Here is a 16,509-nt window from a genome sequence, read left to right on the forward strand (position 1 = left end):
CCCAATGTTTAGTTCCCAGTTACAAGAACATGGTCTTTGATTTTCTGTTCCTGTGTTAATTTACTTAGGACAATAGCTGCATCCATGTTGCTGCAAAGGACATGATTTTATTCTTTTTTATGGCTACATAGTATTCCATGGTATATATGTACCACATTTCCTTTAACCAGTCCACCATTGATGGGCACCTAGGCTGATTCCATGTTTTTGCTATTGCGAATAGTGCTGCAATGAACATATGAGTGCATGTGACTTTTTGGTAGAACAATTCATTTTCCTTTAGGTATATGCTAACTAATAAGATTGCTAGGTCAAATGGTAGTTCCAAGTTGTTTCAGAAATCTCCAAACTGTCTTCCACAGTCACTGAGCTAATTTACATTTCAATCAGCAGTGTATAAGTATTCTCTTTTCTGTACAGCTCTTGCCAGCATCTGTTTTTTGACTTTTCAATAATCACTGAGTGGTGTAAATAGTATCTCAGTGTGGTTTGATTTGCATTTTTCTGATGAGTAGTGATGTGTAACATTTTTTCGTATACTTGTTGCCTGCTTGTATGTCTTCTTTTGAGAAGTGTCTGCTCTTACCCTTTGCCTACTTTTTTTTTTTTTTTTTTTTTTTTTTTTTTGAGACGGAGTCTCACTGTGTCTCCCAGGCTGGAGTGCAGTGGCGTGATCTCGGCTCACTGCAAGCTCCGCCTCCCGGGTTCACGCCATTCTCCCGCCTCAGCCTCCCAAGTAGCTGAGACTACAGGCGCCCGCCACCACGCCCGGCCAGTTTTTTGTATTTTTAGTAGAGACGGGGTTTCACCGTGTTAGCCAGGATAGTCTCGATCTCCTGACCTCGTGATCCACCCGCCTCGGCCTCCCAAAGTGCTGGGATTACAGGCTTGAGCCACCGCGCCTGGCCACCCTTTGCCTACTTTTTAATGGTTTTTTTTTTGTTGTTAATTTAAATTTCATATGGATTCTAGAATTAGGCCTTTGTCAGGTGCGTAGTTTGTGAGTATCTTCTCCAGTTCTGTAGGTTGTTGATTCTGTTCACAGTTTCTTTTGCTGTGCAGAAACTCTTTAATTAGGTCCCATTTGTCCATTTTTGTTTTTGTTACAATTGCTTTTGAAAACTTAGCCATAAATTCTTTGCCAAAGTCAATGTCTAGAATGGTATTTGCCAGGTTTTCTTCTAGTATGTTTATTTTTGAGAATCTTAATTTAAATCTTTAATCATGTTGAGTTAATTTTTTTATACAGTGAAAGGTAGGAGTTTATGTTCATTCTTCTGCATATGGTTAGTCAGTTATCCCAGAACCATTTATTAAATAGGGGGTCCTTTCACTATTGCTTATTTTTGTTGACTTTGTGGAACATCCAATGATTGTAAGTGTGTGCCTCTATTTATTTCTGGGTACTCTATTCTGTTCCATTGGTCTATGTGTGTTTTTTTTTTAATTTTGTTTTTCTTTGTTTCCTCTAAAAAAAAAAAAAGTGTGGGGGGGTTTGCAAAATGTGCAGGTTTGTTACATGCAGAAAACAGAAAAAAGGTTTGCAAAACGTGCAGGTTTGTTACATAAGTGTATGTGTACCATGGTGATTTGCTGCACCTATTGACCCATCTTCTATGTTCCCTCCCCTCACCCCCAAAACCCCCAACAGGCACTGGTGTGTGATGTTCCCCTCCCTGTGTTCATGTGTTCTCATTGTTCAGCTCCCACTTATGAGCGAGAACATATGGTGTTTAGTTTTCTGTTCCTGTGTTAGTTTGCTAAGGATGATGGCTTCCAGCTTCATCCATGTCCTTGCAAAGGACATTATCTCATTCCTTTTTACGGCTGCATAGTATTCCATGGTATATATGTACCACATTTTCTTTATCCAGTCTATCATTGGTGGGTATTTGGGTTGGTTTCATTTCTTTGCTATTGTAAATAATGCTGCAATAAACTTGCGTGTGCATGTGTCTTTATATTAGAAAGATTTATATTCCTTTGGGTATATACCCAGTAATGGGATTGCTGGGTCAAATGGTATTTCTGGTTCTCGATCCTTGAGGAATCACCACACTGTCTTCCACAATGGTTGAATTAGTTTACATTCCCACCAACAGTGTAAAAACATTCTATTTCTTCACAGCCTCACCAGCATCTGTTGTTTCTTGACTTTTTAATGATAGCCATTCTGACTGGTGTGAGATGGTGTCTCATTATGGTTTTGATTTGCATTTCTCTGATGATCAGTGATGTTGACCTCTTTTCATGTTTGTTGGCTGTGTAAATATCTTCTTTTAAGAAGTGTCTGCCTGTATCCTTTGCCCACTTTTTGATGGGGTTGGTTTTTTTCTTGTAAATTTGTTTAAGTCTCTTGTAAATTCTGGATATTAGACCTTTGTCTGATGGGTAGATTGTAAAATTTTTCTCCCCTTCTGTAGGTTGCCTATTCACTCCGATAATAGTTTATTTTGCTGTGAAGCAGCCCTTTAGTTTAATTAGATCCCAATTGTCAATTTTGGTTTTTGTTGCAATTGCTTTTGGTGTTATAGTCATGAAGTCTTTGCCCATGGCAATATCCTCAATAGTATTGTCTAGATTTTCTTCTTAGGGTTTTTATGGTTTGGGGTTTTACATTTAATTCTTTAATCCATCTTGAGTTAATTTTTGTTTAAGGTGTGAGGAAGGGGTCCAGTTTCTGTTTTCTGCATATGGCTAGCCAGTTTTCCCAGCAACATTTATTGAATAGGGAATCCTTTCCCCATTGCTTGTTGTCAGGTTTGTCAAAAATCAGATGGTTGTAGATGTGTGGTGTTATTCATGAGGTCTCTGTTCTGTTCCATTGGTCTATATATCTGTTTTGGTACCAGTACCATGCTGTTTTGGTTACTTTAGCCTTTTAGTATAGTTTGAAGTCAGGTAGTGTGATGCCTCCAGCTTTGTTCTTTTCACTTAGGATTGTCTTGGCTATATGGGGTCTTCTTTGATTCCATATGAAATTTAAGGTAGTTTTTTCCAATTCTGTAAAGAATGCCAATGGTCATTTGATGGGAATAGCATTTAATCTATAAATTACTTTGGGCAGTATGGCCATTTTCACAATGTTCATTCTTCCTATCCATGAGGAGGGAATGTTTTTCCATTTGCTTGTGTCCCCTCTTATTTCCTTGAGCAGTGGTTTGTAGATCACCTTGAAGAGGTCTTTCACATCCCTTGTTAGCTGTATTCCTGGGTATCTTATTCTCTTTGTAGCAATTGTGAATGGGAGTTCATTCATGATTTGACTCTCTGCTTGTCTATTGTTGGTGTAAAGGAATGCTTGTGATTTTTGCACATTGATTTTGTATCCTGAGACTTTGCTGAAGTTGTTTATCAGTTTAAGGAGTTTGGGGCTGAGATGACTGGGTTTTCTAAATATAAAATTATGTCATCTGCAAACAGAGATAATTTTACTTCCTGTCTTCCTATTTGAATACCCTTTCTTTCTTTCTCTTGCCTGATTGCCCTGGCCAGAACTTCTAATACTATGTTGAGTAGGAGTGGTGATAGAGGGCATCTTTGTCTTGTACTGGTTTTCAAAGGGAATACTTCCAGCCTTTGCCCATTTAATATGATGTTGGCTATGGGTTTGTCATAAATAGCTCTTTTTATTTTGAGGTATGTTCCATCAATACCTAGTTTATTGAGAGTTTTTAACACAAAGAGATGTTGAATTTTATCAAAGGCCTTTTCTGCATCTATTGAGATAATCACATGGTTTTTGTCTTTTGTTCTGTTTATGTGACGGATTATGTTTATTGATTTGCATATGTTGAAACAGCCTCGCATCCCAGGGATGAAGCCAACTTGATTGCGTTGGATAAGTTTTTTGATGTGCTGCTGGATTCGGTTTGCCAGTATTTCATTGAGGGTTTTCGCATCAATGTTCATCAGGGATATTAGTCTGAAGTTTTCTTTTTTTTGTTGTCTCTCTTCCTGGTTTTGGTATCAGGATGATGCTGGTTTCATAAAATGAGTTAGGGAGGAGTCCCTCCTTTTCAGTTGTTTGGAATAATTTCAGAAGGAATGCTACCAGCTCCTCATGGTACTTCTGATAGAATTCAGCTGTGACTCCATCTAGTCCTGGGCTTTTTTTAGCTGGTAGGCTATTAATTACTGCCTCAGTTTCAGAACTTGTTATTGGTCTATTCAGGGATTCTACTTCTTCCTGGTTTAGTCTTGGGAGGGTGTATGTGTCCAGGAATTTATCCATTGCTTCTGGATTTTCTAGTTTATTTGTGTAGAGGTGTTTATAGTATTCTCTGGTGGTAGTTTGTATTTCTGTGGGATCAGTGGTGATATCCCCTTTATCATTTTTTATTGTGTCTATTTGATTCTTCTCTCTTTTCTTCTTTATTAGTCTAGCTAGCGGTCAGTCTATTTTGTTAACTTTTTCAAAAAACCAGTTCCTGGATTCATTTATCTTTTGGAGAGTTTTTCATGTCTCTATCTCCTTCAAGTCTGTTCTGATCTTTGTTATTTCCTGTCTTCTGCTAACTTATGCATTAGTTTGCTCTTGCCTCTCTAGCTCTTTTAATTGTAATGTTAGGGTATTGACTTGAGATCTTTCTAACTTTCTGATGTGGGCATTTAGTACTGTAAATTTCCCTTTTAACACTGCTTTGCCTGCATCCCAGAGATTCTGGTATGCCGTCTCTTTGTTTTCATTGGTTTCAAAGAACTTTTTGATTTCTGCCTTTATTTCATTATTTACCCAGGAGTCATTCAGGAGCAGGTTCTCAGGTTCTTTAATTTCCACGTAATTGAGTGGTTTTGAGTGAGTTTTTAAATCCTGAGTTCGAATTTGATTTCACTGTGGTCTGAGAGACTGTTTGTTATGATTTCAGTTCTTTCTCATTTGCTGAGGAGTGTTATATTTCCAATTATGTGTTCAATTTTAGAATAAGTGCCATGTGGCACTGAGAATAATGTATATTCTGTTGATTTGGGGTGGAGAGTTCTGTAGATGTCTCTTAGGTCCACATGATCCAGAGCTGAGTTCAAGTCCTGAATATCCTTGTTAATTTTCTGTCTTGTTGATATGTCTAATATTGATAGTAGAGTATTATCGTCTCCCACTATTATTGTGTGGGAGTCTAAGTCTCTTTGTAAGCCTCTAAGAACTTATTTTGTGAATCTGGGTGCTCCTGTATTGGATACATATATATTTAGAATAGTTCACTCTTCTTGTTGAATTGTTCCCTTTACCTTCTTTGCCTTTTTTGATATTTGTTGGTGTAAAGTCTATTTTGTCAGAAACTGGGATTGCAACCTCTGCTTTTTTTTTTCTTCCATTTGCTTGGTAAATTTTCCTCCATCCCTTTATTTTGAGTCTATATATGTCTTTGCACGTGAGATTGGTCTCCTGAATACAGCATACCAATGGGTCTTGACTCTTTATCCAATTTGCCATGCTGTGTCTTTTAATTGACACATTTAGCCCATTTACATTTAAGGTTAATATTGTTATGTGTGAATTTGATCCTGCCATCATGATGCTATTTGGCTGTTTTGCACACTAGTTGATGCAATTTCTTCATAGTGTCATTGGTCTTTACATTTTGGTGTGTTTTTGCAGTGGCTGGTACCAGGTTTTCCTTTCCATATTTAGAGCGTCTTTCAGTAGCTCTTGCAAGGCAGGTCTGGTGGTAATGAAATCCCTCAGCATTTGCTTGTCTGGAAAGGACTTTATTTCTCCTTTACTTTAAAAGCTTAGTTTGGCTGCATATGAAATTCTGGGTTGAAAATTCTTTTCTTTAAGAATGTTGACTATTGGCCCCCAATCTCTTCTGGCTTATAGAGTTTCTGCTGAGAGGTCTGCTGTTAGTCTGATAGATTTCCCTTTGTAGGTGACCTGGCCTTTCTCTCTGGCTACCCTTAACATTGTTTCCTTCATTTCAACCTTGGAGAATCTGATGATTATGTGTCTTGGGGTTGATGTTCTCATGGAGCATCTTAGCAGTAGACTCTGCATTTCCTAAATTTGCATATTGGCTTGTCTTCTAGGTTGGGGAAGTTCTCCTGGATAATATCCTGATGTATGTTTTCCAGCTTGTTTGCATTCTCCCCATCTGCTTCAGATACTCCAATCCATCATAGATTCAGTCTTTTTGTGAAGTCACATATTTCTTGGAGGCTTTGTTCATTCCTTTTATTCTTTTTTCTCTAGTCTTGTCTGCATGCCTTATTTCAGCAAGGTGGTCTTTCAACACTGATATCCCTTCTTCTGTTTGGTTGGTTTGGCTATTGATACTTGTATGCTTCATGAAGTTCTCATGCTGTGTTTTTCAGTTCCATCAGGTCATTTATGCGCCTCTCTAAACTGTTTATTCTAGTAGAAACTCCTCTATCCTTTTATCGAGATTCTTAGCTTTTTGCATTGGGTTAGAACATGCTCCTTTAGCTCAGCCTAGTTTTTTATTACCCATCTTCTGAAGCCTACTTCTGTCAATTCTTCTGTCTCATCCTCCATCCAGCTCTGCATCCTTGATAGAGATGTTGCAATCATTTGAAGAAGAGGCACTGTGGCTTTTTGGGGTTTTTTGCTGTTGTTGATTCTTTTTCATCTTCATGAGTTTGTCTGGTTTCAATCTTTAAGGCTGCTGATGCTTGGATGGGGATTTTGTGGGGGCTTTTTGTTGTTGTCGATGCTGTTGTTGTTGCTTTCTGTTTGTTTTTCTTTCAATGGTCATGTCCCACTTCTTTAGGGCTGCTGCGGTTTGCTGGGGGTTCACTTCAGGCCCTATTTGTCACATGCATCCTTGTGAAGAGACCACCAAACAGGCTTTGTGTGAGTAATAATGCTTTTTAATCACCAGGGTGCAGGCAGACTGAGTCCAAAAAAGGAGTCAGCAAAGGGAGATAGAGGTGGGGCAATTTTATAGGATTTGAGTAGGTAGTGGAAAATTACAGTTAAAGGGGGTTATTCTCTTGCGGGCAGGGGCAGGGGTTACAAGGTGCTCAGTGGGGAAGTTCTGAGACTCATTGCCTAGAAGAAGGAATGTCACAAGGTTAATTGATCAGTTAAGGTGGGGTAGGAACAAATCACAATGGTGGAATGTCATCAGTTAAGGCAGGAACTGGCTATTTTCACTTCTTTTGTGGTTCTTCAGTTGCTTCAGGCCATCTGGATGTATATGTACAGGTCTTGAGCTCAGAGGCCTAAGACTCTTCATCTGGTTTACTCCTGTGCCTGGAGATGTCACTCAGGGAGGCTGGAGAACAGCAAAGATGCATGCCTGCTCCTTCTTCTGGAATCTCTGAACTCAAGGGGCACTAACCTGATGCCAGTAGGATTGCTCCTGTATAGGGTGTCCGACAACCCCTGTTGGAGGGTCTCACCCGGTTGGGTGGCACATGGAACAGAACTTGTGTAATGAAGCACTTTGTCCCTTGGTGGAGGGGTGTACTTCGCTGGGGGGAAACCCACTTGTCTGGGCTGCCTGGATCCCTCAGAACTACCAGTAGGAAAGGCTAAGTCTACTGGTCCACAGAGACTGCCATCACCCCTCCCCCTAGGGGCTTAGGCCCAGGGAGATCTGGGTTCTTTCCCTGAGCCTCTGGCTGGACTTATTGGAGTTCCTGCAGGGAAGCCTGGCACAATCAGGAAGGATGGGTCAGGGTCAGGCCTGAAGAGGCACTCTGGCTGCAGTCTGCCACAGCCAGTGTGTTGGGCTGTGGGGAACATATCATGGGACCAAGCCAACCAGCCTCTCTGACTCCAGAAGGGGAAAAGTGCAGCCTGGAGCTATAGAGATGGATGCCGCCCTTCCCCCACCCATTGAGCTTAGCGTATTAGGCAGTTGTGAGTCCCAGTGCTGGCTGCTGCCCCTCTACCAAGGGGCTCAAATGGCTTAGACAGCAGGCAGCCGCCGCTGTGGTGCTGGTTGCTCCTCCCACCAGCTGCTTGGCAGGCTTAAGCAGATTCCAGCTGAGAGGCTGTTGAGAATCTGCACAGCCCCAGGGTTGGGATGCTAAGCCCTAGTGGTGTGAGTTCACAAATGGGATCTTGCGATCCATGGGTGGCATAGTTCCGTGGAAAAAGCATGCTTTTCCCAGCTGGGTAGCATCCTCACTCACCACCTGCTTTGGCTGGCAGGAGGGAGCTCTCCTGCCCCGTGTGGCCCTCAGATGGGCTGCCACACCACACTGTTATTACTTCCTCTCTGTGGATCATGCCAGCCTCCTAGTCAATTCTGATGGGAGAACCTGGATACCTTGGTTGCCAGTGAAGGATTCACACAGTTATTATAGTTCTTTTCGATGGGAGCCTCCAAACCCTGCTGTTTCTAGTCAGCCATCTTGGTGCTGCTTCTGTGTGTCTGTTTTTGTGCCAGTACTCTGCTGTTTGGGTGACTGTAGGCTTATAGTTTAGTTTGAAGTTGGATGGTGTGAAGCCTTTGGCTTTGTTCTTTTTGTTTAGGATTGCTTTGGCTATTTGGACTCTTAGTTCCATATGAATTTTAGAATAGTATTTTTCTAATTTTGTGCAAAATGACGCGGGTAGTTTGATAGAATAGTATTGAATCTCTAGATTGCTTTGGGTAGTATGGCCATTTTAATGATGTTGATTCTTCTATGGGCATGGAATATTTTTCCAATTGTTCATGTTGTCTATAATTTTTTCAACAGTGTTTTATAGTTCCCCTTGTAGAGATCTTTAACCTTATTGGTTAGATCTATTCCTAGGTATTTGGTATTTTCTTTGTGTGTGTGGCTATTGTAAATGGAATTGTGTTCTTGTTTTGGCTCTCAGCTTGAATGTTATTGGTGTATAGAAATGCTACTGATTTTTGTACTTTGATTTTGCATCTTGAAACTTTACTGGAGTTCCTTATCAGTTTTAGGAGCCTTTTGGCACAGTCTTTCCAGATGTAGAATCATATCAGCAGACATGATGTCACTTTCCTCTTTTCCTTTTTGGATGCCTTTTATTTCATTCTCTTGACTGATTTTTCTGGCTAGTACTTACTATGTTGAATAGAAGTGGTAAGAGTGGGCATTCTTGTCTTGTTCTTGTTTTTAAAGGGAATACCTCCAGCTTTTGCCTGGTCAGTATGTTGGCTGTGGGTTTCTCATAGATGGCTCTCATTATTTTGAGGTATGTTTCTTCAGTGCTTAGTTTATTGAGGGTTTTATTTATCATTAAGAGATGTTAAGTTTTATCAAAAGCTTATCTTACATCTATTGAAATGGTGATTTTTTTTTTCTTTTTTTTTTTTTCTTTTTTTTGGAGACAGAGTCCCGCTCTATCCTCAAAGCTGGAGTGCTCACTGCAACCTCTACCTCCCAGCTTCAAGTGATTCTCACGGCTCAGCCTCCCGAGTACCTGTGACTACAGGCACGCACCAACACACCCAGCTAATTTTTATATTTTTAGTAGAGACAGGGTTTCGCCATGTTGGCCAAGCTGTTCCTGAACTCCTGGCCTCAGGTGATCCGCCTGCCTCAGCCTTCCAAAGTGCTGGGATTACAAGCATGAGCCACTGTGCCCGGCTTTTAAATTTTAATTCTATGTGATGAATCACATTTATGATTTCTATATGCTGGAACAACCTTGCATTCCAGGAATAAAGCCTAGCTAATTGTGGTAAATAAACTTTGGCTGTGCTGCTCGATTTGGTTTGCTAGTATTTTGTTGAAGACTTTTCTATATTCATCAGCTATATTGTCCTGCTGTTTTGTTTGTTCATTGTGTCTTTGCCAGATTTTGGTAACAGAGTGATGTTGGCCTCATAGAATGAGAGGGGAGGAGTCCCTCCTTCTCATTTTTTGAAACAGTTTGAGTAGAATTGATACCAGCTCTTCCTTGTACTTGTGGCATATTTCAGTTGTGAATCCATCTTGTCCAGGACTCTTTTTTGGTTGGTAGATTTTTTATTACTGATTCAATATCAGAACTTGATACTGGTTTGTTCAGGGTTTCAGTTTCTTCCCTATTCACTCTTTGGAGATTGTGTGTTTCTAGGAATTTATTCATTTCCTCTAGATGTTCTACTTTATGTGCATAGAAGTCTTCATAAGTCTCTGAGAATCTTTTATATACCTGTGGGGTCGATTGCAATGTTCCCTTTGTTGTTTCTCATTGTGCTTATCTGGATCTTCTGTTTTTCTTTGTTAACCTCGCTAGTGGTCTATCAATCTTGTTTATCCTTTCAAAGAACCAACTTTTGGTTTTGCTGATGCTTTGTATGGAATTTGGGGTCTCAATTTAATTCAGTTATCTGATTTTAGTTATTTCTTTTCTTCTGCTAGCTTTGTGCTCAGCTTATTTTTCTTTTTCTAGTTTCTTTACATATGATGTTACCTCAGTAATTTGAGATCTAACTTTTAAAGTAGGCATTTCATGTTATAAACTTCTTTTAATGCAGCTTTAGCTGTGTCCCAAAGATTTTAGTATGTGTTTTCTCTGTTTTCACTTATTCAAAGAACTTTTTGATTTCTTCCTTGATTTTATTGTTTACTCAAAAGTTGTTGAGAAGCCAGTTGTTTAATTTCTGTGCATTTCTGTAGTTTTGAGAGATCTGCTTGTTGTTTTCTGTTTTTATTCTATTTTAGTCCAAGAGTATGGTTGGTATGATTTTGATTTTTTTAAAATTTATTGAGACTTGCTTTCTGGCTGAGCGTATAGGTTCAATCATCAAGTGTGTCCTGTGTGCATATGAAGGATTTATGTGTTCTATGGTTGATGGGTTGAGTGTTCTGTAGGTGTCTATTAGGCCCAATTGGTCTATTCTGTAGATGCCTATTAGGTCCAGTTGGTCATGTGGAATTGATGTCCAAAATTTCTTTGTTTATTTTCTGCCTCAATGATATAATGACGTCCATGGGGTGTTGAAGTACACCACTGTTATTATGTGGCTAATTCTTTTCTTAGGACTAGAAGTACTTGTTTTATGAATCTTGGTGCTCCAAAGTTTGGTGCATAGGTATTTAGCATATTTAAGTATTCTTATTGAATTGAACCCTTTATCGTTATGTAATATATCCTTGTCCTTTTGTATGATTATTGGCTTAATGTCCTTATTTCTTTTTTATTTTTTTTTATTTTTTGAGACGGAGTCTTGCTCTGTCACCCAGGCTGGAGTGCAGTAGCGTGATCTCGGCTCACTGCAAGCTCCGCCTCCTGGGTTTACGCCATTCTCCTGCCTCAGCCTCCTGAGTAGCTGGGACTACAGGCGCCCGCCACCTCGCTCGGCTAGTTTTTTGTATTTTTAGTAGAGACGGGGTTTCACCATGTTAGCCAGGATGGTCTCGATCTCCTGACCTTGTGATCCGCCCGCCTCAGCCTCCCAAAGTCCTGGGATTACAGGCTTGAGCCACCGCGCCTGGTCCAATGTCCTCATTTCTTAAAGAAGACAGAGAATGCCAGGCATAGTTGCTGGTTTTATCCCAGCACTTTGAGAGTCTGAGGCTGTAGGATTCCTTGAGGTCAAGAATTCTTGACCAACCTAGGTGACCTAGAAAGACCCTGTCTGTACAAAGAATTTTAAAAGTATTCAGATGTGATGGTACATTCCTGTAGTCATAGCTGCTTGGGAAAGTTAGGGAGGGTGACTTCTTTAGGCCAGGAATTCAAGGTTCCACTGAGCTGTGATTGCACTCTGGCCCGATGACAGTGTAAGAACTTCTCTATAAGGCAAAGATAGATATTTTAAATTAATTTAAAATTAGTTTGTTGGGAACAGGTCCCCAAATCTGGCCATAAACAGGCCCCAGAACTGGCCATAAACAAATCTCTGCAGCACTGTGACATGTTCTTGAGGGCCATGATACCCACGCTGAAGGTTGTAGATTTACCGGAATGAGGGCAAGGAATACCTGGCCCACCCAGGATGGAAAACCACTTAAGGTATTCCTAAGCCACAAACAATAGCATGAGCAATCTGTGCCTTAAGGACATGTTCCTGCTACAGATAACTAGCCAGAGCCCATCCCTTTGTTTCCTGTAAGGAATACTTTTAGTTAATCTATAATCTATAGAAACAATGCTTATCACTGGCTTGCTGTCAATAAATATGTGGGTCAAACTCTGTTTGGGGCTTCAGCTCTGAAGGCTGTGAGTCCCCTGATTTCCCACTCCACACTCTGTATTTCTGTGTGTGTGTCTTTAATTCTTCTAGCGCTGCTGGGTTAGGGTCTCCACAACCGGGCTGGTCTCGGCATTAGCTAATAGATTTCTACTACTCTAACTTCACTTGGATATTAATATGTTAATTAATAGATTTCTACTTCTTTAGATTCACTTTCATTTTGGTCCTTTGATTTAGCTGTGTTTTTTGGTACTTTGATGTTTTGTGGTTTTGTTGATATTTTGATCAAGTAAGAAACAGCTACCTATTCCATTTTTTATGGAATGAATTTTTACAGATGAAAACTGATAGCTGTCAGGCCACTCTAGTCATTCTGGGAAATTCTTCAAACTGTTGTCAGGATGTGTCTTCTCTGGACTACTGTGTGTATTTTCCTATTAAAAAGATTTGCCTTTTTTTCTCTTAAGAGCCTTTAATCTCTCCCTTTGGTGAGTGTCATAGTCACTACTTTCTTTCTGTTGTGGAAATAAGCATTCATCTTTGTTCTCAGTTGACCCAACATGTCATTTCAACTATATCACCATTTTCTTCAGCACCACATATTAAAGGAAGCAATGAACAATCTTTAGCCCCAGAATAACCCAGAACTTTGGACATATGTTTTGCTCCTTTTCTTTTCTTTGCTGGGGGCAAAACAGAATGTGAAAAATTTCTGTGTAACTGCACTGTGCTGTGGTGCACAAATACAACAAATTTTCTTCCTTCTAAATGCGACCATTCTTGGCTTTGTGTTCACCTAGGCGCCGCAAACTCAACTGGCTTTAGTCACGCTAATATATTTAAGTTCATATATCAATTGAGAAAACAAAGGGACCTCAAGTTTTTGATTCAACTATCATGGTGTTCTCAACGTGGTATAATTTGGTATATTACATTTATAAAGTATTTTCACCTGAATTTAATAATTGGAATTTTTAAAACTTTTGGTATCTTTCAGATATGTTTTCTCATGATACTCAAGGCCTCTTGAGAAAAAAGTGCATAGAAGCATCATTCCAAAAATTGATATTGGATAGATATGGGAGCTGTGGCCCTCAGAATTTACACTTAAGGAAAGAGTGGGAAAGTAAGGGTAAGTATGGCAGTCACAACAGATGTTGTGATGGACATACAAAATGTAGCACAACTACCTGTAACAAAAACGTCACTGCTATAAGAGGTCAAAAACAAAAAACTCCATCTATGTCAGTTGCTTTTTCTAATCCATGTGTTTCTGCAACTAAATGTCAACATCAATTTTTGAAACATACCTTTTCTTTGAAAGAAAATTTGGAAAATCTGAATAGTGACTTAGTCCACATTTCAAATAATCTTGTAAACCAGTTAAAACATAGAATTAGAGTAAATGTTCAGTCAAATATTTCTGAAAAGAAAAGATTTAAAAATGAAGAGGTGATTTCTAAATATGATCAATTTGATGGGTCCTTTGTTAAAAGTTTGTTTCACCAACAAATAACATCTCCTTCTGCTTGTGATCGATATAGAAAGGTCTTCATTCATTCATCATTGATTAATCAAGTCACGAAATAGATAATTTGGGAAAACATCACACATATGATAAAATTTTGACAGCCTTTAGGCAGGTCTCTACCAGTATATTTGTATTGCAGAGAAAAATCAGTACAATAAATCTGATACAACATTAAGCCAAGGCATAAGCCCCAGAAGACATCAGAAAACTCATTTTCTACAGAACCATTACAAATGTAAAATATGTGAGAAAGTCTTTCATGAATGCACCAACCATATCCATCAGAGTATCCATATTCAAGAGAAGTCTGCCAAATGTATCAAGTGTGTAGAAACTTTTATGCAGTCATCAAAACATACTCAGCCTCAGAAAATCCATGTTGGAGAAAAGTCACACAGATGTAATAATGGTGAGAAAATCCTTAGTAAATTGTCAAGTCTAAGAAACCATAAGATAATCCATAATGAAGAGAAACCTTACAAATGTAAAGAATGTGACAAAGCCTTTAACCATCGTTCACACTTTACTTAACATCAAATAATACATACTGGAGAGAAACCATAAAAATGTAAAGAATGTGGCAAAGCCTTCAATTCTAGTTCACATTTTACTATACATCAGAGAATTCACACTGGAGAAAAACTTTACAAATGTAAAGCATGTACCAAATATTTTACTTATTCTTCAAATCTTGTGCATCAGAGAATTCATACTGGAGAGAAACCTTACAAATGTAAAGAATGTGGTAAATCATTTAAAGTGTCTTCAGCCCTTACTCAGCACAAGAGAATTCATAGGGGAAAGAAGCCCTACAAATGTAAGGAATGCAGCAAAACCTTTAACGGTAGGTCGTACCTAACTAAACATCAGAGAATTCATACCAGAGAAAAACTTACACATGTAAATCATGTAGCAAATCTTTTTCTCGTCCCTCGAGTCTTATTATCCACCAGAGAATTCATACTGGAGAAAAACCCTATAAATGCAAAGAATGTGGCAAAGCCTTTAATTGTAGTTCATGCCTTACTTGACATCGAAGCATTCATACTAGAGAGAAACCCTACAAATGTAAGGAATGCAGCAAAGCCTTTAACTATAGGTCATACCTAATTAACATCAGAGAATTCATACCAGAGAAAAACTTGACAAATGTAAATCTTTTTCCCATTCCTCAAGTCTTTTTGTCCACCAGAGAATTCATACTGGGGAAAAACCCAATAAATGCAAAGAATGTGGCAAAGCCTTTAATTATAGTTCACGCCTTAATCAACATCAAATAATTCATACTAGAGAGAAACCCCACATATGTAAAGAATGTGGCAAGTTATTTAATCGATGCTCAACCCTTTCTCGACATAAGATAATTCATACTAGAGAATATCTATAGTTGTGGTAAATGTGGAAAGAGTTTTATCCAAAATTTAGAACCTAAAAATCACCATAGAGTTTATAGGGAAACAGACTTTGCACACTGAATAAATGGGAGGAAGTATTTAATCAAAACTCAAGTCTGAATGTGTCAGGACTTACACAAAAAAGGACTAAAGCACAGATCCCAGACTTTACATTAAATAAGAATATTTATTATGGAGGATTACTCTAAAGCCAAAGCAGTTATTTATTTTGTTATGTGTTTCAAATGAGCAAAAACATTGATGTTTGGACAAGTAATTATTCAGTGAGCACTTTATTTGTATTGAAAATATTTGAGATTTGTATAAAGCAAACAATAATTCAATTCTCAAATTAGTTGTTATACCTTAATGCCTAGTGTTTATATAAAAACATATAGTCTATTTTTTCTACATCAGAGCTACGAGAGGTTGTTTTATAGTAGATGAACATCATTAATATCAATTTATTTTCAGGGAAGTTTAATGGCAAATGTAGAATACGTGAAGAAAATCTAAAAGACGCTCTTTGTGTTTGAATCATAAAACAGTAATGCATGTAAATATATAGTACATATTTAGGGCATTATTATTCTATACTAAAAGAAGAATATTCTGAGTTTATTACATCAATTGTTCCTTAAGTAGAAAAAAACTGGTCAGTTATTTGAAATACCAGCATACCTTTATACTACAATGAAGTAGTAACTTTGAATATTATTTGATGTGTTAAAAAAAAAAAATCTCACAGATATCAGAGAAAAGTGAAAACTTATATCTGAAAGATCCTAAATATACTTCATACCAATTTTCCGAAGGACTTCAACTTCGAAAAATATTGATAACATTCTCATAGTTACTATATTATATTCTGTCCTGCTTTTTGTAGCTACTGGTGTACTATAACAGTTATAATAAAGATTATATGGTAGTATACTTAAAAGCCATACTTTTACAATCCTGAATCATTGCTTATAAAATTTTATTCAGTGTTTTTCTTTGCACATGCCCTTTTTCAGTGTGAACACTTAGAGGCTTTTCTTGGCTTTAACTTACATTGAATGGAATATACAGATGTATCAACATAGAAAGAAAAAGGTGTAAGAGAACTATACAGGCAGAAATGCATGTGTTTACCTATCTTCAAATGGAGACGAAAATCATGGATCACAACAGGAAATTTGAGAACTGTTGATTTACCACCAAACTAGGAACCTCACAAATTCTCAAAGCAAAATTAGTTTCTCTATTGTACGCTGAATTTTTCTCTCACAAATCTAATGTCTTCTGAGTTCAGACTCTATCTCTTACAAATCCTTTTTTCTTTCATATGCTTCCTGTAAGAATAATTATATGATTTTCTTATTTGAAAGCTTATAAAATATTGTTATATGTTATCATAGATTTTAAGAATGTTTTCATAAAATTTAATGGTGCTGGCCAGGCACAGTGGCTCACACCAGTAATCCCAGCATTTTGAGACTGAGGCAGGTGGATAACCTAAGGTTGGGAGTTCGAGACCAACGTAACCAAT

At 38.3% G+C, this 16,509-nt stretch overlaps 1 pseudogene; it reads left to right on the forward strand.

Moving 5' to 3' along the window:
- The window catches only part of LOC126944129 (zinc finger protein 726-like), a 37,642-nt pseudogene extending 24,073 nt beyond the window's left edge, over nt 1-13,569 (forward strand).
- Nucleotides 13,570-16,509: the final 2,940 nt, after the last annotated feature.

The sequence above is a fragment of the Macaca thibetana genome, chromosome 20 (assembly GCF_024542745.1).
Source record: "Macaca thibetana thibetana isolate TM-01 chromosome 20, ASM2454274v1, whole genome shotgun sequence".
NCBI lineage: Eukaryota > Metazoa > Chordata > Mammalia > Primates > Cercopithecidae > Macaca > Macaca thibetana.